The following is a 17,093-nucleotide window of genomic DNA, read 5'->3' as shown; positions in this document are numbered from 1 at the left end:
GTATAGAATGCAACCCCTGTTCTGTTGCATTAGCAAGCTTCAGGAGCGCTCCTGTCGTATAGAATGTAACCCCTGTTCTGTGGCATTAGCAAGCTGCAGGAGCGCTCCTGTTGTATAGAATGTAACCCCTGCAGGAGCACTCCTGTCATATAGAATGTAACCCCTGTTCTGTGGCATTAGCAAGCTGCAGGAGCACTTCTGTCATATAGAATGTAATCACTGTTCTGTTGCATTAGCACGCTGCAGGAGAGCTACTGTCGTATAGAATGTAATCACTGTTCTGTTGCATTAGCAAGCTACAGGAGATCTCCTGTCTTATAGAATGTAATCACTGTTCTGTTGCATTAGCAAGCAGCAGGAGTGTTCCTGTCGTATAGAATGTAACCCCTGTTCTGTGGCATTAGCTAGCTGCAGGAGCGCTCCTGTCGTATAGAATGTAACACCTTTTCTGTGGCATTAGCCAGCTGCAGGAGCGCTCCTGTCGTATAGAATGTAACCCATGTTCTGTTGCATTAGCAAGCTGCAGGAGCGCTCCTGTCGTATAGAATGTAATCACTGTTCTGTTGCATTAGCAAGCTTCATGAGCGCTCCTGTCATATAGAATGTAATCACTGTTCTGTTACATTAGCAAGCTTCAGGAGCACTCCTGTCGTATAGAATGTAACCCATGTTCTGTTGCATTAGCAAGCTGCAGGAGAGCTACTGTTGTATAGAATGTAATCACTGTTCTGTTACATTAGCAAGCTTCAGGAGCGCTCCTGTCGTATAGAATGTAACCCCTGTTCTGTTGCATTAGCAAGCTGCAGGAGCGCTCCAGTCGTATAGAATGTAATCACTGTTCTGTTGCATTAGCAAGATTCAGGAGTGCTCCTGTCGTATATAATGTAATCACTGTTCTGTTACATTAGCAAGCTTCAGGAGCCCTCCTGTCGTATAGAATAGAACCCCTGCTCTGTGGCATTAGCTAGCTGCAGGAGCGCACCTGTTGTATAGAATGTAACCACTGCAGGAGCGCTCCTGTCGTATAGAATAGAACCCCTGCTCTGTGGCATTAGCTAGCTGCAGGAGCGCACCTGTTGTATAGAATGTAACCACTGCAGGTGCACTCCTGTTATATAGAATGTAACCCCTGTTCTGTGGCATTAGCAAGCTGCAGGAGCTCTTCTGTCGTATAGAATGTAATCACTGTTCTGTTGCATTAGCAAGCTGCAGGAGCACTTCTGTCGTATAGAATGTAACCCCTGTTCTGTGGCATTAGCAAGCTGCAGGAGCGCTCCTGTCGTTTAGAATGGAACCCCTGTTCTGTTGCATTAGCAAGCTTCAGGAGTGCTCCTGTCGTATAGAATGCAACCCCTGTTCTGTGGCATTAGCTAGCTGCAGGAGCGCTCCTGTCGTATAGAATGCAACCTCTGTTCTGTGGCATTAGCAAGCTTCAGGAGCGCTCCTGTCGTATAGAATGTAACCCCTGTTCTGTGGCATTAGCAAGCTTCAGGAGCGCTCCTGTCGTATATAATGTAACCCCTGTTCTGTGGCATTAGCAAGCTTCAGGAGCGCTCCTGTCGTATAGAATGTAATCACTGTTCTGTTGCATTAGCAAGATTCAGGAGTGCTCCTGTCGTATATAATGTAATCACTGTTCTGTTACATTAGCAAGCTTCAGGAGCCCTCCTGTCATATAGAATGTAACCCCTGTTTTACTGCATTAGCAAGCTGCAGGAGCACTCCTGTTGTATAGAATGTAACCCCTGCAGGAGCACTCCTGTCATATACAATGTAACCCCTGTTCTGTGGCATTAGCAAGCTGCAGGAGCGCTCCTGTCGTATAGAATAGAACCCCTGTTCTGTGGCATTAGCTAGCTGCAGGAGCGCACCTGTTGTATAGAATGTAACCACTGCAGGAGCACGCCTGTTATATAGAATGTAACTCCTGTTCTGTGGCATTAGCAAGCTGCAGGAGCTCTTCTGTCGTATAGAATGTAATCACTGTTCTGTTACATTAGCAAGCTTCAGGAGCGCTCATGTCGTATAGAATGTAACCCCTGCTCTGTTGCATTAGCAAGCTGCAGGAGCGCTCCAGTCGTATAGAATGTAATCACTGTTCTGTTGCATTAGCAAGATTCAGGAGTGCTCCTGTTGTATATAATGTAATCACTGTTCTGTTACATTAGCAAGCTTCAGGAGCCCTCCTGTCGTATAGAATGTAACCCCTGTTTTGCTGCATTAGCAAGCTGCAGGAGCACTCCTGTTGTATAGAATGTAACCCCTGCAGGAGCACTCCTGTCATATAGAATGTAACCCCTATTCTGTGGCATTAGCAAGCTGCAGGAGCGCTCCTGTCGTATAGAATAGAACCCCTGTTCTGTGGCATTAGCTAGCTGCAGGAGCGCACCTGTTGTACAGAATGTAACCACTGCAGGAGCACTCCTGTTATATAGAATGTAACCCCTGTTCTGTGGCATTAGCAAGCTGCAGGAGCTCTTCTGTTGTATAGAATGTAATCACTGTTCTGTTGCATTACCAAGCTACAGGAGCACTTCTGTCGTATAGAATGTAACCCCTGTTCTGTGGCATTAGCAAGCTGCAGGAGCGCTCCTGTCGTTTAGAATGGAACCCCTGTTCTGTTGCATTAGCAAGCTTCAGGAGTGCTCCTGTCGTATAGAATGCAACCCCTGTTCTGTGGCATTAGCTAGCTGCAGGAGCGCTCCTGTCGTATAGAATGCAACCCCTGTTATGTTGCATTAGCAAGCTGCAGGAGCACTTCTGTCTTATAGAATGTAACCCCTGTTCTGTGGCATTAGCAAGCTGCAGGAGCTCTCCTGTCGTATAGAATGGAACCCCTGTTGCATTAGCAAGCTTCAGGAGCGCTCCAGTTGTATAGAAGGTAACCCTGTTCTGTTGCATTAGCAAGCTGCAGGAGCGCTCCTGTCGTATAGAATGTAACCCCTGTTCTGTGGCATTAGCAAGCTGCAGGAGCGCTCCTGTCGTATAGAATGCAACCCCTGTTCTGTGGTATTAGCCAGCTGCAGGAGCGCTCCTGTCGTACAGAATGCAACCCCTGTTCTGTGGCATTAGCAAGCTGCAGGAGCACTCCTGTTGTATAGAATGGAACCCCTGTTCTGTTGCATTAGCAAGCTGCAGGAGCGCTCCTGTCGTATAGAATGTAACCCCTGTTCTGTTGCATTAGCAAGCTGCAGGAGATCTACTGTTGTATAGAATGTAATCACTGTTCTGTTACATTAGCAAGCTTCAGGAGCGCTCCTGTCGTATAGAATGTAACCCCTGTTCTGTTGCATTAGCAAGCTGCAGTGGCGCTCCAGTCGTATAGAATGTAATCACTGTTCTGTTGCATTAGCAAGCTGCAGGAGATCTACTGTTGTATAGAATGTAATCACTGTTCTGTTACATTAGCAAGCTTCAGGAGCGCTCCTGTCGTATAGAATGTAACCCCTGTTCTGTTGCATTAGCAAGCTTCAGGAGTGCTCCTGTCGTATAGAATGTAATCACTGTTCTGTTACATGAGCAAGCTTCAGCAGCGCTCCTTTCGTATCGAATGTAACCCCTGTTTTGTTGCATTAGCAAGCTGCAGGAGCGCTCCAGTTGTATAGAATGTAACCCCTGCAGGAGCACTCCTGTCATATAGAATGTAACCCCTTTTCTGTGGCATTAGCAAGCTGCAGGAGCTCTTCTGTCGTATAGAATGTAATCACTGTTCTGTTGCATTAGCAAGCTGCAGGAGCACTTCTGTCGTATAGAATGTAACCCTTGTTCGGTGGCATTAGCAAGCTGCAGGAGCTCTCCTGTAGTTTAGAATGTAACCCCTGTTCTGTTGCATTACCAAGCTGCAGGAGAGCTACTGTTGTATAGAATGTAATCACTGTTCTGTTACATTAGCAAGCTTCAGGAGTGCTCCTGTCATATAGAATGTAACCCCTGTTCTGTTGCATTAGCAAGCTGCAGGAGCACTCCTGTCGTATATAATGTATTCACTGTTCTGTTACGTTAGCAAGCTGCAGGAGCACTCCTGTTGTATAGAATGTAACCCCTGCAGGAGCACTCCTGTCATATAGAATGTAACCACTGTTCTGTGGCATTAGCAAGCTGCAGGAGCGCTCCTGTCGTATAGAATAGAAACCCCTGTTCTGTGACATTAGCCAGCTGCAGGAGCGCTCCTGTTGTATAGAATGTAACCCCTGCAGAAGCACTCCTGTTATATAGAATGTAACCCCTGTTCTGTGGCATTAGCAAGCTGCAGGAGCTCTTCTGTCATATAGAATGTAATCACTGTTCTGTTGCATTAGCAAGCTGCAGGCACTTCTGTCGTATAGAATGTAACGCCTGTTCTGTGCCATTAGCAAGCTGCAGGAGTGCTCCTGTCATTTAGAATGGAACCCCTGTTCTGTTGCATTAGCAAGCTTCAGGAGTGCTCCTGTCGTATAGAATGCAACCCCTGTTCTGTTGCATTAGCAAGCTGCAGGAGCGCTCCTGTTGTATAGAATGCAACCCCTGTTCTGTGGCATTAGCAAGCTTCAGGAGCGCTCCTGTCGTATAGAATGTAATCACTGTTATGTTGCATTAGCAAGCTGCAGGAGCACTTCTGTCTTATAGAATGTAACCCCTGTTCTGTGGCATTAGCAAGCTGCAGGAGCTCTCCTGTCGTATAGAATGGAACCCCTGTTCTGTTGCATTAGCAAGCTTCAGGAGCGCTCCAGTCGTATAGAAGGTAACCCTGTTCTGTTGCATTAGCAAGCTGCAGGAGCGCTCCTGTCGTATAGAATGTAACCCCTATTCTGTGGCATTAGCAAGCTGCAGGAGTGCACCTGTCGTATAGAATGCAACCCCTGTTCTGTGGCATTAGCCAGCTGCAGGAGCGCTCCTGTCGTACAGAATGCAACCCCTGTTCTGTGGCATTAGCAAGCTGCAGGAGCACTCCTGTCGTATAGAATGGAACCCCTGTTCTGTTGCATTAGCAAGCTGCAGGAGCGCTCCTGTCGTATAGAATGTAACCCCTGTTCTGTTGCATTAGCAAGCTGCAGGAGCGCTCCTGTCGTATAGAATGTAATCACTGTTCCGTTACATTAGCAAGCTGCAGGAGCACTCCTGTCGTATAGAATGTAACCCATGTTCTGTTGCATTAGCAAGCTGCAGGAGAGCTACTGTTGTATAGAATGTAATCACTGTTCTGTTACATTAGCAAGCTTCAGGAGCGCTCCTGTCGTATAGAATGTAACCGCTGTTCTGTTGCATTAGCAAGCTGCAGTGGTGCTCCAGTCGTATAGAATGTAACCCCTGTTCTGTTGCATTAGCAAGCTGCAGGAGCGCTCCTGTCGTATAGAATGTAACCCCTGTTCTGTTGCATTAGCAAGCTGCAGGAGCGCTCCTGTCGTATAGAATGTAATCAATGTTCTGTTACATTAGCAAGCTGCAGGAGCACTCCTGTCGTATAGAATGTAACCCATGTTCTGTTGCATTAGCAAGCTGCAGGAGAGCTACTGTTGTATAGAATGTAATCACTGTTCTGTTACATTACCAAGCTGCAGGAGCACTCCTGTCGTATAGAATGTAACCCCTGCAGGAGCACTCCTGTCGTATAGAATGTAACCCCTGTTCTGTGGCATTAGCAAGCTGCAGGAGCGCTCCTGTCGTATAGAATAGAACCCCTGTTCTGTGGCATTAGCCAGCTGCAGGAACGCTCCAGTTGTATAGAATGTAATCACTGTTCTGTTGCATTAGCAAGCTGCAGGAGCACTTCTGTCGTATAGAATGTAACCCCTGTTCTGTTGCATTAGCAAGCTGCAGGAGCGCTCCTGTCGTATAGAATGTAACCCCTGTTCTGTTGCATTAGCAAGCTGCAGGAGCGCTCCTGTCGTATAGAATGTAATCAATGTTCTGTTACATTAGCAAGCTGCAGGAGCACTCCTGTCGTATAGAATGTAACCCATGTTCTGTTGCATTAGCAAGCTGCAGGAGAACTACTGTTGTATAGAATGTAATCACTGTTCTGTTACATTACCAAGCTGCAGGAGCACTCCTGTCGTATAGAATGTAACCCCTGTTCTGTTGCATTAGCAAGCTGCAGGAGCGCTCCTGTCGTATAGAATGTAACCCCTGTTCTGTTGCATTAGCAAGCTGCAGGAGCGCTCCTGTCGTATAGAATGTAATCAATGTTCTGTTACATTAGCAAGCTGCAGGAGCACTCCTGTCGTATAGAATGTAACCCATGTTCTGTTGCATTAGCAAGCTGCAGGAGAACTACTGTTGTATAGAATGTAATCACTGTTCTGTTACATTACCAAGCTGCAGGAGCACTCCTGTCGTATAGAATGTAACCCCTGTTCTGTGACATTAGCCAGCTGCAGGAGCGCTCCTGTTGTATAGAATGTAACCCCTGCAGGAGCACTCCTGTCATATAGAATGTAACCCCTGTTCTGTGGCATTAGCAAGCTGCAGGAGCGCTCCTGTCGTTTAGAATGGAACCCCTGTTCTGTTGCATTAGCAAGCTTCAGGAGTGCTCCTGTCATATAGAATGCAACCCCTGTTCTGTTGCATTAGCAAGCAGCAGGAGCGCTCCTGTTTTATAGAATGCAACCCCTTTTCTGTGGCATTAGCCAACTGCAGGAGCACTCCTGTCGTATAGAATGTAACCCCTGTTCTGTGCCATTAGCAAGCTTCAGGAGCACTCTTGTCGTATAGAATGTAAACCCTATTCTGTGGCATTAGCAAGCTTTAGGAGCGCTCCTGTCGTATAGAATGTACCCCCTGTTCTGTGGCATTAGCAAGCTTCAGGAGTGCTCCTGTCGTATAGAATGTAACCCCTGCAGGAGCACTCCTGTCGTATAGAATGGAACCCCTGTTCTGTTGCATTAGCAAGCTTCAGGAGCGCTCCTGTCGTATAGAATGTAATCACTGTTCTGTTGCATTTGCAAGCTGCAGGAGCGCTCCTGTCGTATAGAATGCAACCCCTGTCCTGTTGCATTAGCAAGCTGCAGGAGCGCTCCTGTTGTATAGAATGCAACCCCTGTTCTGTGGCATTAGCCAGCTTCAGGAGCGCTCCTGTCGCATAGAATGGAACCCCTGTTCTGTTGCATTAGCAAGCTTCGGGAGCGCTCCTGTCTTATAGAATGTAACCCCTGTTCTGTGGCATTAGCAAGCTGCAGGAGCGCTTCTGTCGTATAGAATGTAATCACTGTTCTGTTGCATTAGCAAGCTTCAGGAGCACTCCTGTCGTATAGAATGTAACCCCTGTTCTGTGGCATTAGCAAGCTGCAGGAGCGCTCCTGTCGTATAGAATGTAATCACTGTTCTGTTGCATTAGCAAGCTGCAGGAGGGCTCCTGTCGTATGGAATGGAACCCCTGTTCTGTTGCATAAGCAAGCTTCAGTTGTGCTCCTGTCGTATAGAATGGAACCCCTGTTCTGTGGCATTAGCAAGCTGCAGGAGCGCTCCTGTCGTATAGAATGTAATCACTGTTCTGTTGCATTAGCAAGCTGCAGGAGGGCTCCTATCATATAGAATTGAACCCCTGTTCTGTTGCATTAGCAAGCTTCAGGAGTGCTCCTGTCGTATAGAATGTAATCACTGTTCTGTTGCATTAGCAAGCTGCAGGAGGGCTCCTGTCGTATAGAATGTAATCAATGTTCTGTGGCATTAGCAAGCTGCAGGAGTGCTTCTGTCGTATAGAATGTAACCCCTGTTCTGTGGAATTAGCAAGCTGCAGGAGAGCTACTGTTGTATAGAATGTAATCACTGTTTTGTTGCATTAGCAAGCTGCAGGAGCGCTCCTGTCGTATAGAATGTAATCACTGTTCTGTTGCATTAGCAAGCTGCAGGAGCGCTCCTGTCGTATAGAATGTAACACATGTTATGTGGCATTAGCCAGCTGCAGGACCGCTCCTGTCGTATAGAATGCAACCCCTGTTCTGTTGCATTAGCAAGCTGCAGGAGCGCTCCTTTTGTATAGAATGCAACCCCTGTTCTGTGACATTAGCCAGCTGCAGGAGCGCTCCTGTCGTACACAATGTAACCACTCTTCTGTGGCATTAGCAAGCTGCAGGAGCGCTCCTGTCGTATAGAATGTAATCACTGTTCTGTTGCATTAGCAAGCTGCAGGAGCACTTCTGTGTTATAGAATGTAACTCCTGCTCTGTGGCATTAGCAAGCTGCAGGAGCGCTCCTGTCGTATAGAATGGAACCCCTGTTCTGTTGCATTAGCAAGCTGCAGGAGCGCTCCTGTCGTATAGAATGTAACCCCTGTTATGTGGCATTAGCAAGCCGCAGGAGCGCTCCTGTCGTATAGAATTCAACCCCTGTTCTGTGGCATTAGCCAGCTGCAGGAGCGCTCCTGTTGTATAGAATGCAACCCATGTTCCGTGGCATTAGCAAGCTGCAGGAGCGCTCCTGTCGTATAGAATGGAACCCCTGTTCTGTTGCATTAGCAAGCTGCAGGAGCGCTCCTGTCTTATAGAATGCACCCCCTGTTCTGTGGCAATAGCAAGCTGCAGGGGCGCTCCTGTCGTATAGAATGCAACCCCTGTTCTGTTGCATTAGCAAGCTGCAGGAGCGCTCCTGTTGTATAGAATGTAACCCCTGCAAGAGCACTCCTGTCATATAGAATCTAACCCCTGTTCTGTGGCATTAGCAAGCTGCAGGAGCACTTCTGTCGTATAGAATGTGATCACTGTTCTGATGCATTAGCAAGTTACAGGAGCACTCCTGTCGTAAAGAATGTAATCAATGTGCTGTTGCATCAGCAAGCTGCAGGAGTGCTCCTGTCGTATAGAATGTAACACCTGTTCTGTGGCATTAGCCAGCAGCAGGAGCGCTCCTGTCGTATAGAATGTAACCCCTGTTCTGTTGCATTAGGAAGCTGCAGGAGCGCTCCTGTCGTATAGAATGCAATCCATGTTCTATGGTATTAGCAAGCTGCAGGAGTGCTCCTGTCGTATAGAATGGAACCCCTGTTCTGTTGCATTAGCAAGCTGCAGGAGCGCTCCTGTCGTATAGAATGCAACCCCTGTTCTCTGGCATTAGCAAGCTTCAGGAGCGCGCCTGTCGTATGGAATGCAACCCCTGTTCTGTTGCATTAGCAAGCTTCAGGAGCGCTCCTGTCGTATAGAACGTAACCCCTGTTCTGTGGCATTAGCAAGCTGCAGGAGCGCTCCTGTTGTATAGAATGTAACCCCTGCAGGAGCACTCCTGTCATATAGAATGTAACCCCTGTTCTGTGGCATTAGCAAGCTGCAGGAGCACTTCTGTCATATAGAATGTAATCACTGTTCTGTTGCATTAGCACACTGCAGGAGAGCTACTGTCGTATAGAATGTAATCACTGTTCTGTTGCATTAGCAAGCTGCAGGAGCTCTCCTGTCTTATAGAATGTAATCACTGTTCTGTTGCATTAGCAAGCTGCAGGAGCGTTCCTGTCATTTAAAATGTAACCCCTGTTCTGTGGCATTAGCTAGCTGCAGGAGCGCTCCTGTCGTATAGAATGTAACACCTTTTCTGTGGCATTAGCCAGCTGCAGGAGCGCTCCTGTCGTATAGAATGTAACCCCTGTTCTGTTGCATTAGCAAGCTGCAGGAGCGCTCCTGTCGTATAGAATGTAATCACTGTTCTGTTGCATTAGCAAGCTTCAGGAGTGCTCCTGTCGTATAGAATGTAATCACTGTTCTGTTACATTAGCAAGCTTCCGGAGCACTCCTGTCGTATAGAATGTAACCCATGTTCTGTTGCATTAGCAAGCTGCAGGAGAGCTATTGTTGTATAGAATGTAATCACTGTTCTGTTACATTAGCAAGCTTCAGGAGCGCTCCTGTCGTATAGAATGTAACCCCTGTTCTGTTGCATTAGCAAGCTGCAGGAGCGCTCCAGTCGTATAGAATGTAATCACTGTTCTGTGGCATTAGCAAGATTCAGGAGTGCTCCTGTCGTATATAATGTAATCACTTTTCTGTTACATTAGCAAGCTTCAGGAGCCCTCCTGTCGTATAGATTGTAACCCCTGTTTTGCTGCATTAGCAAGCTGCAGGAGCACTCCTGTTGTATAGAATGTAACCCCTGCAGGAGCACTCCTGTCATATAGAATGTAACCCCTGTTCTGTGGCATTAGCTAGATGCAGGAGCGCTCCTGTCGTATAGAATAGAACCCCTGTTCTGTGGCATTAGCTAGCTGCAGGAGCGCTCCTGTTGTATAGAATGTAACCCCTGCAGAAGCACTCCTGTTATATAGAATGTAACCCCTGTTCTGTGGCATTAGCAAGCTGCAGGAGCTCTTCTGTCATATAGAATGTAATCACTGTTCTGTTGCATTAGCAAGCTGCAGGCACTTCTGTCGTATAGAATGTAACGCCTGTTCTGTGGCATTAGCAAGCTGCAGGAGTGCTCCTGTCATTTGGAATGGAACCCCTGTTCTGTTGCATTAGCAAGCTTCAGGAGTGCTCCTGTCGTATAGAATGCAACCCCTGTTCTGTTGCATTAGCAAGCTGCAGGAGCGCTCCTGTTGTATAGAATGCAACCCCTGTGTTGTGGCATTAGCAAGCTTCAGGAGCGCTCCTGTCGTATAGAATGTAATCACTGTTATGTTGCATTAGCAAGCTGCAGGAGCACTTCTGTCTTATAGAATGTAACCCCTGTTCTGTGGCATTAGCAAGCTGCAGGAGCTCTCCTGTCGTATAGAATGGAACCCCCGTTCTGTTGCATTAGCAAGCTTCAGGAGGGCTCCAGTCGTATAGAAGGTAACCCTGTTCTGTTGCATTAGCAAGCTGCAGGAGCGCTCCTGTCGTATAGAATGTAACCCCTGTTCTGTGGCATTAGCAAGCTGCAGGAGCACTCCTGTCGTGTAGAATGGAACCCCTGTTCTGTTGCATTAGCAAGCTGCAGGAGCGCTCCTGTCGTATAGAATGTAACCCCTGTTCTGTTGCATTAGCAAGCTGCAGGAGCGCTCCTGTCGTATAGAATGTAATCACTGTTCTGTTACATTAGCTAGCTGCAGGAGCACTCCTGTCGTATAGAATGTAACCCATGTTCTGTTGCATTAGCAAGCTGCAGGAGAGCTACTGTTGTATAGAATGTAATCACTGTTCTGTTACATTAGCAAGCTTCAGGAGCGCTCCTGTCGTATAGAATGTAACCGCTGTTCTGTTGCATTAGCAAGCTGCAGTGGCGCTCCAGTCGTATAGAAGGTAATCACTGTTCTGTTGCATTAGCAAGCTTCAGGAGTGCTCCTGTCGTATAGAATGTAATCACTGTTCTGTTACATGAGCAAGCTTCAGAAGCGCTCCTTTCGTATAGAATGTAACCCCTGTTTTGTTGCATTAGCAAGCTGCAGGAGCGCTCCTGTTGTATAGAATGTAACCCCTGCAGGAGCACTCCTGTCATATAGAATGTAACCCCTGTTCTGTTGCATTAGCAAGCTTCAGGAGTGCTCCTGTCGTATAGAATGGAACCCCTGTTCTGTGGCATTAGCAAGCTGCAGGAGCGCTCCTGTCGTATAGAATGTAATCACTGTTCTGTTGCATTAGCAAGCTGCAGGAGGGCTCCTATCGTATAGAATTGAACCCCTGTTCTGTTGCATTAACAAGCTTCAGGAGTGCTCCTGTCGTATAGAATGTAATCACTGTTCTGTTGCATTAGCAAGCTGCAGGAGGGCTCCTGTCGTATAGAATGTAATCAATGTTCTGTGGCATTAGCAAGCTGCAGGAGTGCTCCTGTCGTATAGAATGTAACCCCTGTTGTGTGGCATTAGCAAGCTGCAGGAGAGCTACTGTCGTATAGAATGTAATCACTGTTTTGTTGCATTAGCAAGCTGCAGGAGCGCTCCTGTCGTATAGAATGTAATCACTGTTCTGTTGCATTAGCAAGCTGCAGGAGCGCTCCTGTCGTATAGAATGTAACACATGTTATGTGGCATTAGCCAGCTGCAGGAGCGCTCCTGTCGTATAGAATGCAACCCCTGTTCTGTTGCATTAGCAAGCTGCAGGAGCGCTCCTTTTGTATAGAATGCAACCCCTGTTCTGTGACATTAGCCAGCTGCAGGAGCGCTCCTGTCGTACACAATGTAACCACTCTTCTGTGGCATTAGCAAGCTGCAGGAGCGCTCCTGTCGTATAGAATGTAATCACTGTTCTGTTGCATTAGCAAGCTGCAGGAGCACTTCTGTGTTATAGAATGTAACTCCTGCTCTGTGGCATTAGCAAGCTGCAGGAGCGCTCCTGTCGTATAGAATGGAACCCCTGTTCTGTTGCATTAGCAAGCTTCAGGAGCTCTCCAGTCATATAGAATGCGACCCCTGTTCTGTGGCATTAGCAAGCTGCAGGAGCGCTCCTGTCGTATAGAATGTAACCCCTGTTCTGTGGCATTAGCAAGCCGCAGGAGCGCTCCTGTCGTATAGAATGCAACCCCTGTTCTGTGGCATTAGCCAGCTGCAGGAGCGCTCCTGTTGTATAGAATGCAACCCATGTTCCGTGGCATTAGCAAGCTGCAGGAGCGCTCTTGTCGTATAGAATGGAACCCCTGTTCTGTTGCATTAGCAAGCTGCAGGAGCGCTCCTGTCGTATAGAATGCACCCCCTGTTCTGTGGCAATAGCAAGCTGCAGGGGCGCTCCTGTCGTATAGAATGCAACCCCTGTTCTGTTGCATTAGCAAGCTGCAGGAGCGCTCCTGTTGTATAGAATGTAACCCCTGCAAGAGCACTCCTGTCATATAGAATCTAACCCCTGTTCTGTGGCATTAGCAAGCTGCAGGAGCACTCCTGTCGTAAAGAATGTAACCCCTGTTCTGTTACATTAGGAAGCTGCAGGAGCGCTCCTGTCGTATAGAATGCAATCCATGTTCTGTGGTATTAGCAAGCTGCAGGAGTGCTCCTGTCGTATAGAATGGAACCCCTGTTCTGTTGCATTAGCAAGCTGCAGGAGTGCTCCTGTCGTATAGAATGCAACCCCTGTTCTCTGGCATTAGCAAGCTTCAGGAGCGCGCCTGTCGTATAGAATGCAACCCCTGTTCTGTTGCATTAGCAAGCTTCAGGAGCACTCCTGTCGTATAGAACGTAACCCCTGTTCTGTGGCATTAGCAAGCTGCAGGAGCGCTCCTGTTGTATAGAATGTAACCCCTGCAGGAGCACTCCTGTCATATAGAATGTAACCCCTGTTCTGTGGCATTAGCAAGCTGCAGGAGCACTTCTGTCATATAGAATGTAATCACTGTTCTGTTGCATTAGCACACTGCAGGAGAGCTACTGTCGTATAGAATGTAATCACTGTTCTGTTGCATTAGCAAGCTGCAGGAGCGTTCCTGTCGCTTAAAATGTAACCCCTGTTCTGTGGCATTAGCTAGCTGCAGGAGCGCTCCTGTCGTATAGAATGTAACACCTTTTCTGTGGCATTAGCCAGCTGCAGGAGCGCTCCTGTCGTATAGAATGTAACCCCTGTTCTGTTGCATTAGCAAGCTGCAGGAGCGCTCCTGTCGTATAGAATGTAATCACTGTTCTGTTGCATTAGCAAGCTTCAGGAGCGCTCCTGTCGTATAGAATGTAATCACTGTTCTGTTACATTAGCAAGCTTCCGGAGCACTCCTGTCGTATAGAATGTAACCCATGTTCTGTTGCATTAGCAAGCTGCAGGAGAGCTACTGTTGTATAGAATGTAATCACTGTTCTGTTACATTAGCAAGCTTCAGGAGCGCTCCTGTCGTATAGAATGTAACCCCTGTTCTGTTGCATTAGCAAGCTGCAGGAGCGCTCCAGTCGTATAGAATGTAATCACTGTTCTGTTACATTAGCAAGCTTCAGGAGCGCTCCTGTCGTATAGATTGTAACCCCTGTTTTGCTGCATTAGCAAGCTGCAGGAGCACTCCTGTTGTATAGAATGTAACCCCTGCAGGAGCACTCCTGTCATATAGAATGTAACCCCTGTTCTGTGGCATTAGCAAGCTGCAGGAGCGCTCCTGTCGTATAGAATAGAACCCCTGTTCTGTGGCATTAGCTAGCTGCAGGAGCGCTCCTGTTGTATAGAATGTAACCCCTGCAGAAGCACTCCTGTTATATAGAATGTAACCCCTGTTCTGTGGCATTAGCAAGCTGCAGGAGCTCTTCTGTCGTATAGAATGTAATCACTGTTCTGTTGCATTAGCAAGCTGCAGGCACTTCTGTCGTATAGAATGTAACGCCTGTTCTGTGGCATTAGCAAGCTGCAGGAGTGCTCCTGTCATTTAGAATGGAACCCCTGTTCTGTTGCATTAGCAAGCTTCAGGAGTGCTCCTGTCGTATAGAATGCAACCCCTGTTCTGTTGCATTAGCAAGCTGCAGGAGCGCTCCTGTTGTATAGAATGCAACCCCTGTTCTGTGGCATTAGCAAGCTTCAGGAGCGCTCCTGTCGTATAGAATGTAATCACTGTTATGTTGCATTAGCAAGCTGCAGGAGCACTTCTGTCTTATAGAATGTAACCCCTGTTCTGTGGCATTAGCAAGCTGCAGGAGCTCTCCTGTCGTATAGAATGGAACCCCCGTTCTGTTGCATTAGCAAGCTTCAGGAGCGCTCCAGTCGTATAGAAGGTAACCCTGTTCTGTTGCATTAGCAAGCTGCAGGAGCGCTCCTGTCGTATAGAATGTAACCCCTGTTCTGTGGCATTAGCAAGCTGCAGGAGCGCACCTGTCGTATAGAATGCAACCCCTGTTCTGTGGCATTAGCCAGCTGCAGGAGCGCTCCTGTCGTACAGAATGCAACCCCTGTTCTGTGGCATTAGCAAGCCGCAGGAGCACTCCTGTCGTACAGAATGGAACCCCTGTTCTGTTGCATTAGCAAGCTGCAGGAGCGCTCCTGTCGTATAGAATATAACCCCTGTTCTGTTGCATTAGCAAGCTGCAGGAGCGCTCCTGTCGTATAGAATGTAATCACTGTTCTGTTACATTAGCTAGCTGCAGGAGCACTCCTGTCGTATAGAATGTAACCCATGTTCTGTTGCATTAGCAAGCTGCAGGAGAGCTACTGTTGTATAGAATGTAATCACTGTTCTGTTACATTAGCAAGCTTCAGGAGCGCTCCTGTCGTATAGAATGTAACCGCTGTTCTGTTGCATTAGCAAGCTGCAGTGGCGCTCCAGTCTTATAGAAGGTAATCACTGTTCTGTTGCATTAGCAAGCTTCAGGAGTGCTCCTGTCGTATAGAATGTAATCACTGTTCTCTTACATGAGCAAGCTTCAGAAGCGCTCCTTTCGTATAGAATGTAACCCCTGTTTTGTTGCATTAGCAAGCTGCAGTAGCGCTCCTGTTGTATAGAATGTAACCCCTGCAGGAGCACTCCTGTCATATAGAATGTAACCCCTGTTCTGTTGCATTAGCAAGCTTTAGGAGTGCTCCTGTCGTATAGAATGGAACCCCTGTTCTGTCGCATTAGCAAGCTGCAGGAGCGCTCCTGTCGTATAGAATGTAATCACTGTTCTGTTGCATTAGCAAGCTGCAGGAGGGCTCCTATCGTATAGAATTGAACCCCTGTTCTGTTGCATTAGCAAGCTTCAGGAGTGCTCCTGTCGTTTAGAATGTAATCACTGTTCTGTTGCATTAGCAAGCTGCAGGAGGGCTACTGTCGTATAGAATGTAATCACTGTTTTGTTGCATTAGCAAGCTGCAGGAGCGCTCCTGTCGTATAGAATGTAATCACTGTTCTGTTGCATTAGCAAGCTGCAGGAGCGCTCCTGTCGTATAGAATGTAACACATGTTCTGTTGCATTAGCAAGCTGCAGGAGCGCTCCTGTTGTATAGAATGTAACCCCTGCAAGAGCACTCCTGTCATATAGAATGTAACCCCTGTTCTGTTGCATTAGTAAGCTTCAGGAGTGCTCCTGTCGTATAGAATGGAACCCCTGTTCTGTGGCATTAGTAAGCTGCAGGAGCGCTCCTGTCGTATAGAATGTAATCACTGTTCTGTTGCATTAGCAAGCTGCAGGAGGGCTCCTATCGTATAGAATTGAACCCCTGTTCTGTTGCATTAGCAAGCTTCAGGAGTGCTCCTGTCGTATAGAATGTAATCACTGTTCTGTTGCATTAGCAAGCTGCAGGAGGGCTACTGTCGTATAGAATGTAATCACTGTTCTGTTGCATTAGCAAGCTGCAGGAGCGCTCCTGTCGTATAGAATGTAATCACTGTTCTGTTGCATTAGCAAGCTGCAGGAGCGCTCCTGTTGTATAGAATGTAATCACTGTTCTGTTGCATTAGCAAGCTGCAGGAGCACTTCTGTGTTATAGAATGTAACTCCTGCTCTGTGGCATTAGCAAGCTGCAGGAGCGCTCCTGTCATATAGAATGGAACCCCTGTTCTGTTGCATTAGCAAGCTTCAGGAGCGCTCCAGTCATATAGAATGCGACCCCTGTTCTGTGGCATTAGCAAGCTGCAGGAGCGCTCCTGTCGTATAGAATGTAACCCCTGTTCTGTGGCATTAGCAAGCCACAGGAGCGCTCCTGTCGTATAGAATGCAACCCCTGTTCTGTGGCATTAGCCAGCTGCAGGAGCGCTCCTGTCGTATAGAATGCAACCCATGTTCCGTGGCATTAGCAAGCTGCAGGAGCGCTCCTGTCGTATAGAATGGAACCCCTGTTCTGTTGCATTAGCAAGCTGCAGGAGCGCTCCTGTCGTATAGAATGCACCCCCTGTTCTGTGGCAATAGCAAGCTGCAGGAGCGCTCCTGTCGTATAGAATGCAACCCCTGTTCTGTTGCATTAGCAAGCTGCAGGAGCGCTCCTGTTGTATAGAATGTAAACCCTGCAAGAGCACTCCTGTCATATAGAATCTAACCCCTGTTCTGTGGCATTAGCAAGCTGCAGGAGCACTTCTGTCGTATAGAATGTAATCACTGTTCTGATGCATTAGCAAGTTACAGGAGCACTCCTGTCATAAAGAATGTAATCACTGTTCTGTTGCATCAGCAAGCTGCAGGAGCGCTCCTGTCGTATAGAATGTAACACCTGTTCTGTGGCATTAGCCAGCTGCAGGAGCGCTCCTGTCGTATAGAATGTAACCCCTGCTCTGTTGCATTAGGAAGCTGCAGGAGCGCTCCTGTCATATAGAATGCAATCCATGTTCTGTAGTATTAGCAAGCTGCAGGAGTG

The sequence above is a fragment of the Ambystoma mexicanum genome, chromosome 2q (assembly GCF_040938575.1).
Source record: "Ambystoma mexicanum isolate Mex_15411 chromosome 2q, UKY_AmexF1_1, whole genome shotgun sequence".
NCBI lineage: Eukaryota > Metazoa > Chordata > Amphibia > Caudata > Ambystomatidae > Ambystoma > Ambystoma mexicanum.
This window is presented reverse-complemented; position numbering follows the sequence as displayed.